Genomic DNA, 12857 nt, shown 5'->3' with positions numbered 1-12857 from the left:
TTCCTTCCCTCCATAAATAGGCATACATGGAAAAATTTGGATGCTTTATTATCTCGTTATAGCTTGTGCTTTCTCTGGTTTACACTTGTTTCTTGGCATGTTTTATAGCAGTGTCTGGAAAATCAATTTTTCTTCTCCAAGCTACAAAGCAGTACATGTGTTCTTAAACAAAATCCTGTCATTCTGACCAACATCTTTAGTTTTGCTTCCCTGGTGTTGTCATGAAACCTACTTCAGCCCCATACATTTGCTCTTTCATTTCAGCATTGCTTTTAGAGATCACACTTAGTTTAAGAATGCTGTCAAATAACAGATTATACGAAAGCTTTGCATGTATATTTAGTGTTTTTTTCAAAAAGGGACTGTTATATTTTAATTACACTTTCTAAGTTGTAAAACTTTGCTGGTTTCTTTCTTCTAACCTTGTTTATTATATGTATTCTTCCTTTAGAAAGTTACATGGGTTGGTGTTGAGACTTACAGTTTAAATGCCTCTCAAATGTGCATTTATGGCAGGCGAAATGCTAAAGATGCTATACGCCTACTTTCGTGGGTTGCCAGCCCCGTTGCAGTCCTGTGTCCCCACAGCAGCTGGGGATTGCATTCTGTCTTTGAGATGATGCAGGGAAGTCCAGCGATTTCAGCAGTTGTCTCCATTAGTGGTGGATGTCAATGTGGGTTGCCTGGGGGAATAGGGGATTAGTTCTACATTGGTTATTATAGTCTCCTAATTGGCATGATCCTGCATTGCTTTGAAGTCCAAACTCCCACAGGTCTCATCAGAGCTGTGGAGTCAGAAAAAGAAGAAAAGCTCAGGGTCAGTGAGTCTGGCTGCATTTCACTCTAAGGTTACGTCTGTCTGCTTCACAGAAATTGATGGCTCTTGCTAGGCACCAAGGCAGCAGTGACTAATGCCCCTTCTATGAGGCTGCTGAAATACTCTTTCTGAAGCTTGCCTTCATCAATCTAGATAAAGAGACTTGCAAAGGCAGAGCCTGTGGTCTGATGTCCAGCAAGAAACGGAGCCCTGCTGTGTTCCCCATGCAAAACCAATACACAGCTCAGCACCAAGCCAATAAAGGGCAAGCAGGTTTGTGTGAATACGAGGATGTGGACGGTAGCACCAAGCTTCATCCAGTGCTCATCATCACACTTTCTGCATTAAGGAAGTCTATTTAACCCAATCCTGGAAGGAAAAAACTTAGGAAGAGGCTGTCGACAAGCAGAAGAGGAAACCTGCAACGTGTTGTCGAAGAATGGGGGAGCTTTGCAAGGCAGAAGAGAGCAGGTTCTCCTTTTCTGCAGCAGGAGGTGGTATCTTGGGCTCTGTAATGTAGGACAGTTTGGTCCCCACTGCTGGGTGGATGCTGTCATTTTAGGGTCAATTAATCAGTCCTTGTGTAGGCAGAGCATATGCTTGACTATATCTGGTGGAAGAGATTTTAATTACTGTATCGAGAGGTGTTTTTTTTTTTTAACATTGAAATTAACATCACCATTCTCATTTGAAATCAACTGATCTGCTGAATTAATTTCTTGTTTGTGGTATTTTTCTTGTAAATGAAGCCTTGATCTTTTATGCTAATGAATTGACATACCACAAAGCCTCGAAGAAGTGGGATAATGAAAGATGCTGTCAGATGATGATGTTAATGGTTAGGGTTAAAGGGAGCTTCTGCCAGTACCCGCTAAGGTGCACAGGATCTCTGCTTTTCTGATAATGCCAAAAATGCAACTGGGTATTTGAAAGGGCTACCCTGCACTGAGAGCGGTGCCCACCCGCCTGGGCATGGGGTGACACCAGAAGAGCTTGAGCTGAAAGCTCCCAATGCTCAGCGTGGCACGAGAAGCATACAGACCGTGCCGTGCTCGGGTCACTGGCAGTGCAGGAAAGGAAACTGCACGGCAGCAGCAGCGGGAGCACAGTCATCACCTCTTAGCATCTGTACACACAGAGATCTGCTCCAGGCTTGAGCCTTCCATCAGGGCGTGGATGGATAAACAGCGGAGATGTAGAATTAAAAGATCAGAACTCCTCTTGTACCTCGTGACAGCATTGTTGTAACTCTTCAGCGGTGTTGGGAAATGGGATTGGGAAAACAAAGGTAAGTTACTTGAAATGTTTTACACCTTACATGTACATTGTTAAAGTACAACCCAAAGGGAAACAGGCCCTGAATATCTTGATTTGAAGAGGGAACAACGATTTGGAATGCAGCAGTGTTATTAGATGCAGAAAAGAAAAAAAAAAAAAACTTCAAGTCTTTACAGGAGAACACTGGAAAAACTTGGCATAAAAAATGGTCCTTATCAGGAAGAAAAGGGGCAAGATAACACCCAAATCCAAAATGTATTCAACTGATTTACAAAGCAGGGATTTGAAAATATATTTTTGCAATAGAAGTCTCTTAGATTTTTCTTAAAATCTTTAAGGTTTCCTCAAAAAAGGAATCCAAGAAGAACTCAAGATGTTGCTAGATGAACTCCCAGCAGTAGCAGTGTGCTACTTACTGCCTTAACAGTCCTCAGATTATTTGGGGGAGTACTTATCTATGTTCTTGTTAAAAAGCACTTAAAGCTGTTTTGCTCTTCAGAAGAATATGTTGATTTCTCTTTATATCAGTGGCTTACTTCTGAATCTATTGGTAACACCTGTAGTGGTGACAGAGGTATTATTACTGAGCAGCTGAAAGCAGCACATTATGTATGGTGCAGGTGTTCTCTCCTCTTTTTTTTTTCTTCATATTTTTCTGCTGTTTTTCTTCCTCCATAGCTTGCAGTGACATTTTCTTCCCTACCGTGTGTTGTTATCACTTTTTTTTTTTAACTCTACTCTTCTGATCAGTTTCACCAACACTTAGAATTCGGGTCAAACCCTCAAGCTTAGGGATGCCTGGGATGGAGCACATTGAGCCATCAACCTTCAGCGCCTGATATAAGAAGAGGCTGAATAAACCAGACTAAAATGTAAACCATTTGTTGACACAGAGGTGAGGCTGTGAGATTAAATTAGAAGGACACAAGCGATGCAGGTAAGGACTTTTAAAATTAAACTCTGAATTGCTGCTTTTTCTTGTGCTGTGAAAACCTCTAGTTTTGAATAACCTTGGTCCCAGAGGTACAAAGCTATACAAAGACTCTGCAGACTTGTAGCTTATACAAAAGGCTGACTTAACTCCCTTCCTGCTGGCAGAGCTAGAATGCGTGCTATCAAACGGATGGAGCTGAGTGCAGGTGATGTGCCTGCGTGCGAATGCTAGCCTCCGCTCAAGAAAAGGCGTGCTTTGTGAGGTCATAAGTGTTCCTCCAAGCCTCGGCTGTTTTGCTCACGTGTGTGCGTGCAGTGCAGGTAATACAGCATTCCTCTCCATCCTGGAGGGTCCTGCATCCTGGCTCTGGTGGACTTCATGTTACTGTTGGCTTCATTGGAGTCAGAATCTCCTTCAACCCCGCCGGTCCAGAAGCCAGACGTGGGGAGGATGGGGCCTGGACAAACTTCACTGCAGACAGCCGTTTCTGAAGATAAGAGAGCTTTTAACTCCCCTTGTCTGCACAGACCTCAGTTCTACAGATAAGTGTTGTCAATAGGGGTGGGTATTAGTACATAATACAATTTATCTCGGCTTGTCTCTTCTGTTTTCGCAAGAGCTCTTCATCTTGTTGCCCAGGCATTCAATGCTATTAGAGCAAAGCACACAAACCCAGAGTAGCTGATATTTTCTGTTGGAGCTTGTTTGAAATTATACTGATGCAAGGCTTTAGGTGATCTGAGGAGATTTATTTATAGCTCTTGTGATAGCAACAGCATACTTCTAGCAGGATTTAGGACTTTGGAACCCTGTAGAGCCTTGGTCTTGACTTTCAGAAACACCTGTAATTCAACTGTGGGGACCTGCAGAGGTGAAATCGGGTGAGCCTGTCCGGGTGAGTTGGTAGCAAAACTCCTGTTGCAGAATCATCTCTTTGTATAGCATAATGTTGGGTAGCCTGCTGGACTCTGTGAAAAGGTATCTTCTCGTTTTCTCTTTGCAAGAATCTTAAAGTGATTTTTTTTTCATTATTTCTTTTCCTCCTTCCAGTTGCTTTAAAAGTGCATGTGCTGTGTTGTCTTGTCATGTCTCTGCCCCGTGTTTGTCCAGCGGTGGACAGGTATGCAAATCTGTGTTGTCCAGCGAGACTAAGGGCTGAGCAGCTGGCCTTACAGGCTTTGGACTACAAAGTGTGGCAGGGTGCAGAAGATACCTGTCACAGCACCTCTGGAGTCCAGCTATAGCTCTCCTGCCTCCAGTTTTCCTTTTCTTTACACTGACTTTTTTTGTTCTCTTTGCAGTTCAGGATTTGCAGTGGTGTAAGATACCGTCTTAAATACTATAGAAGTACACCTTTAGGCCAGAAGCTTTTAAAGCAAACAAGTAACAACAACAAAAACTAATAAGTCTGATCTTAAACATGGTACATCTGTCCACTGCACTGATGTATCTTATCACAAGAATAAGGTACAGAAGCTTGGGATCCTGTCTGGATTAAGGACAAAAATGGCAAATGCTGTTTGTTTACATCCCAACTGTAAAACACCACAGCTTTTTCAGAGGTCATGCCTTTACTAGGACAAAATTACAATAGCAGAAAGCAGTAGCAGAGCTTGGAATAACCCATCTGCCTTGAACAATACCTGCTCAGGGCATATACGTGCTCATGTACCTGTGGGTTTGGAGAGTGAATTGACCCAGATGAGTGGCCTCTCATCTCAGTGCTCATCCTGGTGCACGGGAGCACTGCTGTAATATTTGATGAAATTTTAATAAATAGTCTAGGGCAATCTGAGATGCCCAGCTTTGTATCAACCTTTCATATTTGGGTTCTGAGTCGTACAGGGGGTTCAGTACCACTTTCAGTAATTAAGCTGATGTTGTGAGGTTCTGTGCAAGCAGCAGGGTATCTTTCAAGGCGGGCTTCCTGTGCCAGTTTTATGGGATCAGACTGAACAATTCTTAGACCTGTCCTTCAAGAGATTCATGTCTAGCCAAATATTTAAGGAGTAATCAGGGCTTAACAAGCAGCCAGTCTATCCATCGTCTTAACAAAACACTTTCTTTTGACTAGTTTGCTGTTCAGAGCTGTAAAAATAGCCAGTGGAAATTGTCAGTAGGAAATGTCACCTGCTTTGTAATTAATCAGTCTGCTTTGACTTCAGGGTAGAAGTTTGCTTCCTTATTAAGACTGTAACTATTTTTCCAGCCTGTGTATTTAGAAATTTCCTTAATAAAAAAAAAAAAAATGCTTACAGGATGTTTTGTTGGTGTATGAGCCTGGGAATATGTCACAGTTTGCCACCTTCTGTTTTTGCCATTTGGAAAAGCTAATTTTGTTACTGGGTTTGCTTCTAGCAACTTGTAAGTAGCAGCTGCAGTGAGATACAGTGAAGGGGCCCCTTTTGAAGGACTTCTGTGTGTTTTGAGAAGGTGGATTTATTTTCTCTATTCAGTACTGCTTCTTTGCTTGGGGAAATTGTCCTATCCATTCCCAAACTCCACTCCTTTCTTTTTCATTTTTTTCCTGAGGGCATCTTCTGTGCTTTTAAATGAGTTTCTAAAAGCCCCTGATTGTTGCCTAGTTAAGGACAAAGAGCTATAATCACTCAGACTGATTTCCCTGATTTAATGAGCAGTGCAAATCACTGACAGCTTCAGATGCTGCCAGGTTCTGAAATACAACTAAACACTAAATCCTTCATCAGCTTGGAACAACTCTGAAACACCAAAACTATTAGTGTGACCTGATATATAGGAGATGACTGAGCAGATAATTAGACTGGGCTGAGGCTGGACCCAGGGATCATATATGAGCAGTAAGTGGGGGTTGGGGGGATGAGTGGATGTTAGGGTTAAACATGTCTACTGTGCAAGGTATGAGAATCTGATACTTAGTTTTGCAGTGGGAGATAAAGGCATTTGTCTCCAGGACATGCATTTTCCTTCTAACCAAACCAGATCATGGGGATGGCAGGACAACTTGTATTATTAGTGGCAGCCCCACTAAGAGAGACAAAGTGTGGATGAAACCCATTTGGGGTGAGGGTTATGAAGAATCTTAAAACATTTGGAACTTTACTTGTGACTTTCCTGAATAAAACGATCCCAAAATAGGATCAGGCTGTCCACAAAATAAACAGAGACATAGAATTTGTCTAATGCTTTCATCCGTGACAACCAGAGGTTAGAATAGCTGAAATCTATGAATGAAATGTTGATCCCTTTTTCTGTTGGGTCTCAGTGGACTGAAGGCAGACTTTAAATGCCATAACTGGGAATTGGATTTAGCCTCATAAATCTAAAGAAATGCAGGTAGCAAGGCAGCTCTCAATCACCTTTGTTTAACAGTTAAGCTCTGGTCACTAGTAATTAAGCTTAAACAGCCAATATCTCTCTGCTGGGAGATGTATTCAAGCACTTCTAAATATTTGGTGCTTTCAAACTTGCACCCAAATGTTGTGGCTCATTTCTATTGATGTTATTCATTAATGTGACCTTGGATGCCAAAATAACAATCCCTGGAAAAGCTAATGCTTCTGCATAATTAAATAAATTAAAATGAAAATGTACATTTCATAATCACTGTAATTTTTCTTCTCTCAGCTGTATTTTGGGAGTGGATTTCTGTCCTATACTGGCATGTTGAGACACTGTCTGTCTTAAGATAGGGCAAAGAGGAGAAGAGGAATAGGTCTTAGTTGTAATTCTGGTAATTTTTTTAATCTATATTCAGTTGATAACGGAATAAAATAATTCTGAACTTTCTAGAAAACATTGCATGAGAGACTATGGCATCAGGACATCCTGTTACTGAGGATAACTTATTGGAATTCACACCTTTGTGATCTTATACTCCATTTCTTCTTGACTATTTTGACCGAACGTGTCTGCTGTGGTTGCACAGAAAGGTTATGAGTGAAGTGATCCCTTCATAATTCTCGGTTTATGGATCGTTCCTCAACTCATGGAGTAATAGAAAATAGTCTTTATCAAGAGGCTGTACATGGAAACAAGACCTACTTCTATCACTGTTCATTTTAAAAATGCGTATCTATTTCAAAAGGAGATAGTTAGAAGTATGGGGAAACAGGATGACAGAAGAGCAACTAATTGTAGTGAGGCTTATTTTCTATGTTAGTGAGGCTATTAATTGGTGTATAAGTGTTATTGGTTTAGATTGTTTTTTGGATTGGACTCACCTTTCTGGCTTTCCAACACTGGTCCTTAGTTTTTGTCTTTGAATGCAAGTCTTTGTGAGCTTACAAAGAACTACGTTGTGTTAGCGTGAGACAATAGGGTGAGGCAGCAGGAGCTGATGAGCTAAGTAACTTTAAATATCTAGACAGAGAGACAGAACTACTGCTTAAACTTATTGCTTAAGCTGCAGTAGTGCTTGGAGACGTGTATCTGGGACAGATTTTCCTCCTGCACTAGGTGCTGTTTAGGCACAAATGAAGGCATGGACCTTGACCTAAAAAGTTCAAAAAAATGATTTGTCTGCATATTATTCAGACTATATTTAGCATTTCCTGGGCATGCACAAACAACAACTCTGAGCTTGAGCTGTTTCCAGCCTAAGGCTTTGCAAGCAAACAGGCCTGGGTGAGTAAGACCTGTATATGTGAATTAGCAAAACTCACTGTAACTCGCAGAGTCTGTCAGCAAAGGGATTTTAAGGTCATTTTCAAATTGCTGCCCATATAACAGCCCATATAAAGCTGATTTGGAATTCCAGTGGGATTCTGCAGAACTCGGATTTTTATTTCCTTCCTGTCATGCCTGGTGTGGGGGTGGTCCCTCTAAAACCCTAGTGATGGGCTGCCTAAGTTAACTTCTTTTATGACAATTAGTTCAAGCTGTATTGTTGGGTTATTATATCTTTAGTGAAAACAGGGACCCTGTCAGTCTTCCTGAATTTTTTTTCAAAGGCAGTAGGATTTGGACTATTTTGTTGTAACACTCCAGTATGATATACCAAGAGCTGTATCCCTGCTACTTCTCTTATTAAGAGAGGTAGGTGGGGGCAGACTGAAGTATGAAGGATATCATATTCAGTGTTATGTCATTGCATAGTTACAGAAATTTTAAATAATTGAAAACACTCTGAAGAGTGCTTCTTCAGCTTGGAAATAGAGCTGAATAAAAACAGATCTTACCAGCTAACCCCAATCCAATATTTCTTTATAGATCACTTATACATATCACTAAGAATGGAGTGGGAATGACCCTTCTGCTGGGGACAGTGGATCCATCTGCACAAGACCTTTATAACAATATGGTTCTTGTTTCTTCATGTACTAAGTGCAGGTGATGCATGCCAGCACCATGTCCTGCATTGCAACTTACTGAGTGCAGGGAGTATGCAAACCAGCACTGGAAATACTTGTGGAAACAGGAATTGTATAGTGCTTGAGCAGTTGCCCTCTATTAGCCTGGCCATTTTCCCAGTTAAAAGACATAGCCACAGCTGGAATGGAGTTAACAGAGAAATTGTGTTCATTCTTTTTTTAGGTCCCCACATCGTGTGGTTTTGACTTGGAAAGATATACATAATGTCACTTGAATAAATCATTCCATTTTCTTCCATATTTTGAGCTGCTGTATCAGGTTCCATCTGAAAGATGATCCTGGGAGAGGATAGTCTGTAAAGGATATCATAGATGTGATGAATTTGGAGCCAGTCAATCTCAGGTGTAAGTAATGTGGTTGGTCAGTTATAGCTTCTCACGTTTCCTGTGGCACCCAAAGTGGTGTTTGCCAAAAGTTGCTTGAAAGAGCAAAGGTACCTTCTGAAGAGGAGGCAAAGCAGACAGCAGCAGTGAAGGCTCACACAGGAGGTAATGCATTTCACTGTGTAGCAGGGCAGCCTCTTCCCAAAGAGCAAGCTGTGCATCGCCTCACTAGGGCTGTTTTGCAGGACCTGAGGGACACAGCTGGATGCTCTGAATCTGGACTGCTGCTCTGCTGGTTGTGTGATCACTTGTGTGGTGGAGAACTGAGTGTGAAACGGAGCAGTGATGGCTTCCTGAACCATAGAGCCTTGGAAGGCAATGACTGAGAGAAACGATCTTCAGCCCACCTTAATCCCTCTGGGATCACTGCTCTCCATGCTGGAAAGGCATGCACAGGCTGTGTTGGTAGAGCAGGTTTCTTGGCACAGCTTGCCACCAGGTGCTTGTTAGCATCTTGTAGGAGCAGCAGGTGCCACAGCTCCCTGCCTCCTTCTGACAAGTGAGTTGCCCTAGCAAGGACCATTGTGGCCAGATCTGGAGAACTGTCTGTTGTAGCTCTTATATAAGCAGAAGGAATGAGTAAAGACTGAAAGGGCTGCTTTTGTAAAGGAAAGCTAGAACCTCCTTCTGGGGAGGGCTGAGGTGAAAATCAAAGAGTGGAGGGAGCTGGAGAAGAAACATCTCTGGGAAGAGTAGTGAGAAATGAAAGAGTGGGGAAGAAGGCAAAACAAAGGTCAGGAACAGTGCTAGTCCTGAAGGTGTACATTTGGCTGTTACTGAATGAACAGGAAGGTACTGAACAAATAGTAATTAAAATCCCAGCTGCTATGTAAATGCCACATTATAGCTGTGATCTTTTTGAAGACTTTCCTTTGATGTGAGTGGGAGTCTGTATACTACCCTTGGGAATGCTTAAGCCTAAATATATGCTCAGAAGCACAAGAGATCCTGTCCTCTTCTTGGCATGAGTCGATGTCCCTTTGACATGTACCAGCAGCACCCTGAGGTTTCTAAGAGGATGAGTACAGCTGGAATCACTGTTCCCAGTACAGTAACTTTCCTTTTTTCCTACAGATCAGGGTGTTTCACCAATGCCCTCCTGCTCAGGAGCTCTGATTTGTCTGGGTTCATAACCTGATCTGTGATCGAGCATCTTGCTTACTCCTGAAAATGTGGGCATGAAATCACATGGGGAAAATCATGCTCTCAAGTGGGCAGCAAATATTTCACACTCCTGCTGGAGACTAACTGAAGTATCCTCAGGTAGATGCGGTGGGTAGGGTGTTAAGTACATCTTCAGGTAGGCAGGGTGGGTAAGGTGTGGTGGGCAAGGGAAAAAAGCTATTGACAACTTATTTGCTGAGCGCATCCCTATGGTTCTGTTCCTATAGCAACCCTAATGTGGAATGTGTTGCTAGAAAAACATTAGTTACTATAGAAACAACTTTCCTGTAAGTGAAAGTTTACTTTGTAACACATGATACCTAATATTAGTTTTTTTTTAAGTTAAACCACCCACGTGTGTGTTGAAATCAATAAACAGATCATTGTACTCAAGGCTGCAGAGCTGGAGATGTACAGAACTTTCATGGCTTCCCTAAGCCCATCTGCTTGGCTCTGACCAAGAGCAGATCGCCTTCTGAGTAGCAATTAAGACAACAGAAATGTTAGATTATGCACGGCACAAGGGACTCCTGAAATAGCAGTACGGAAAACGGTCTGTCTTGTGGTTTTCCAGATTTGAATTTTTATGTTATTAAAGAAAAAATGCAAATATGAACTTGAGTTACTAGGCTGTATCATTTAGACTTATCCTAATGACCATCAGGACTTTAAAATGAGGGGAAGGATTTGGACTCTTCTTGAGGTCACTTTCAAGAATTCCCTTTCTAAAAGTAAGGCTTACATCTGCTCCTTGGTGTTCTGCTCTACTGCATCAAGCACCAATGCTGCTTCTGACCTTAAAGCAGTGGGGGTAACAAGAAACGGCCGATGTGTGACTTGAAAAGAGTGAGAAGTACTTCAGCAGTACTGCTGGGCTCTTTGCCTCTGCTTTGGGATCTCTCCCCTATGCTTTTGCTACTAAAACCTGGTCTGTGCTTTCTGCTTTGTCAGCCCGTGAGCCTCAGCAGTGTGGCTCTGGCAGTGAAAATCTTGGCGGAGATGTAGCAGCCCTGGCAGCCCAATCCTTTGGGTAGCACCCAAGGGACCAGCCTGTCCCACAGTCGCTCCTGCTGGGGAAGCGGAGCTTCTTGAGGGGAAGCTGAGCTTCTTGAGGGTCTGCTGGCCAGCGATGGCCCCAGCCCCGGCGAGGTGGGGAGAAGGCCGTCGTTGTCATGGGAGCACGTTTTGAGTGATGAGCTGACTTCCTTTGCTAGGCAGTTTATTGTGTTATAAAGTGCCGACAGCAAAGCACAGTGGTGGAGTTTTAAATGTCACCAAGGTAACGATCATCAGTCACCTCATTACAATTTCACATATAGATCGCTCCTCTTGCAAATACCAGACTTTCTGGTTCAAAAATGATGCAGGATTCAAGACTGTTCCTGAGCTGGAGAATCAGAAGATTCTTCTGTTATTCTTCAGGCTTCACTGTGTACTAATGCTAAGGCTAATGCTGCTCTGAGTTACTGGCATGGATCTGCTGCTGGGGATTTAATGTAAAGGATTTCCTGCCTTTTGTGCTCTTAATTGCTAGCTGCTTTTGAGTGCTGCATTACATTTGCGGATAATGAAACTATACTAACGGGTTAGCAATAATAAAAGAACAATTTCCTATCATTTCTACACTTAGAGCCCTGTTAGTGAATCACTGCTTTACAAACCAGCCCCACACCTCCTCCTGTGAAATGAGTACTGCTAAATATTGTTGTCACTTTTATGGTTGAGTACACCAAGCTTGAGAAAAGATGAGGTGCCTGCCTGTACAGCAGCTGCAGGTATAGGAAGCTGTTAAAAGTGCTATATATGCCTTGTTTAGAGAGTCTGAGGCCTTTGAGAAGGGCTTGACACCTATTAAATGTGTAGGATTTAAGTAGGGTGTGGGAAAATCCATCTCATTTTATCTCTGTAAACTAGCTGAAATATGGAAAAGCTTTTTAATTCTGTTTAATGGTACTTTCAGTTCCTGATGAAGCCCTTTAAAAAACAATCTGGCTTCAGCAATTTCTCAAAACTTCTGTTTCAGGTTTGTCACCTTCTTTCTAGCCTGGAAGCTTTCCATTTGGGAAGGTGTCTAAGGACCATATGTTGCTTGTCCCTGGTGTAGGGACAGGTCTGTTTACAAGCGGAGCATGGAGCTGGGGAGGGAAGGGTGCAAAGGCTTCTTCAGGGGGCAGAGGGGACCAGAGCTGGAAGGCAAGGAGAAATGAATAAGCACACTGAGGAGATATTCAAGTAACTGCCTGTTTCTGGAATAAGTGCTCCTCCTGAAGGTTCGTACCTTTCCAGCACCCGCTGCTAGCTGTCTGTACACAGAGCCTTGAGTTATCTCATTCTTGAATGAATGAAAGAAATGACATTTCAAGTGGGGTTTCAGGATGGGTGTTTTTAGGTTGCTTTCCATCAGGTGACTTATACATGTGTGCTTTAGGCCATTTTAGATTTTTGCCTTTAGAAACCAGTAAAGATTACAGTTTATGTAATTCCACCACCCGGATATTTTTAACTTAAATGCTGCAATTGCAAAACTCAGTGCAGCTTTGGGGTTTTTAGCTATTCTACAGTATGTGCCAGCTCTGCTTAATCGCTCTCTTATGCTCTCTGATCACCTGCGAAGTCCTTGATGGACGGAGGGTGGACCTGGCATGAGGCTGGCCTGAGGGGCACGAGGTGTGCGCCTCCTTGTCAGCCTGACAGAAGATTGGGCAGCCTTCCTCAAAGGGATTCAAAGTCAAAAGGATTAGATTGGCCTCCTGTTTTCTGAAGGAATCTGAAACTTGGAATAGAAATGCGAACACACAAGCTGTTGTTTCTGGACTCCTATAATAGCCTCGTTCTTAGTGCTGCAGGAGTTTTCCTTCAAGCACATTTGTGTGGTGCAACTGTGGCATCAAGTGATTGGCGGGATCCATCTGCCCATCCTCTGTGTGGG

At 42.6% G+C, this 12857-nt stretch overlaps 1 long non-coding RNA gene across 1 annotated transcript in view; it reads left to right on the top strand.

The window, feature by feature from the left end:
* Positions 1 to 877: 877 nt before the first annotated feature.
* LOC310882536 overlaps positions 878 to 12857 on the top strand; it is a 77834-nt gene continuing 65854 nt past the window's right edge. Inside the window, exon 1 of the long non-coding RNA XR_014573008.1 lies at positions 878 to 12857. This exon is cut by the window's right edge and continues 21760 nt beyond it. This is a non-coding gene — a long non-coding RNA (uncharacterized lncRNA).

The sequence above is a fragment of the Anser anser genome (assembly GCF_964211835.1).
Source record: "Anser anser genome assembly, chromosome: 16".
Lineage (NCBI taxonomy): Eukaryota > Metazoa > Chordata > Aves > Anseriformes > Anatidae > Anser > Anser anser.
Note: the sequence above shows the minus strand (reverse complement) of the source record. Positions and strands in the feature narration are given on the sequence as shown.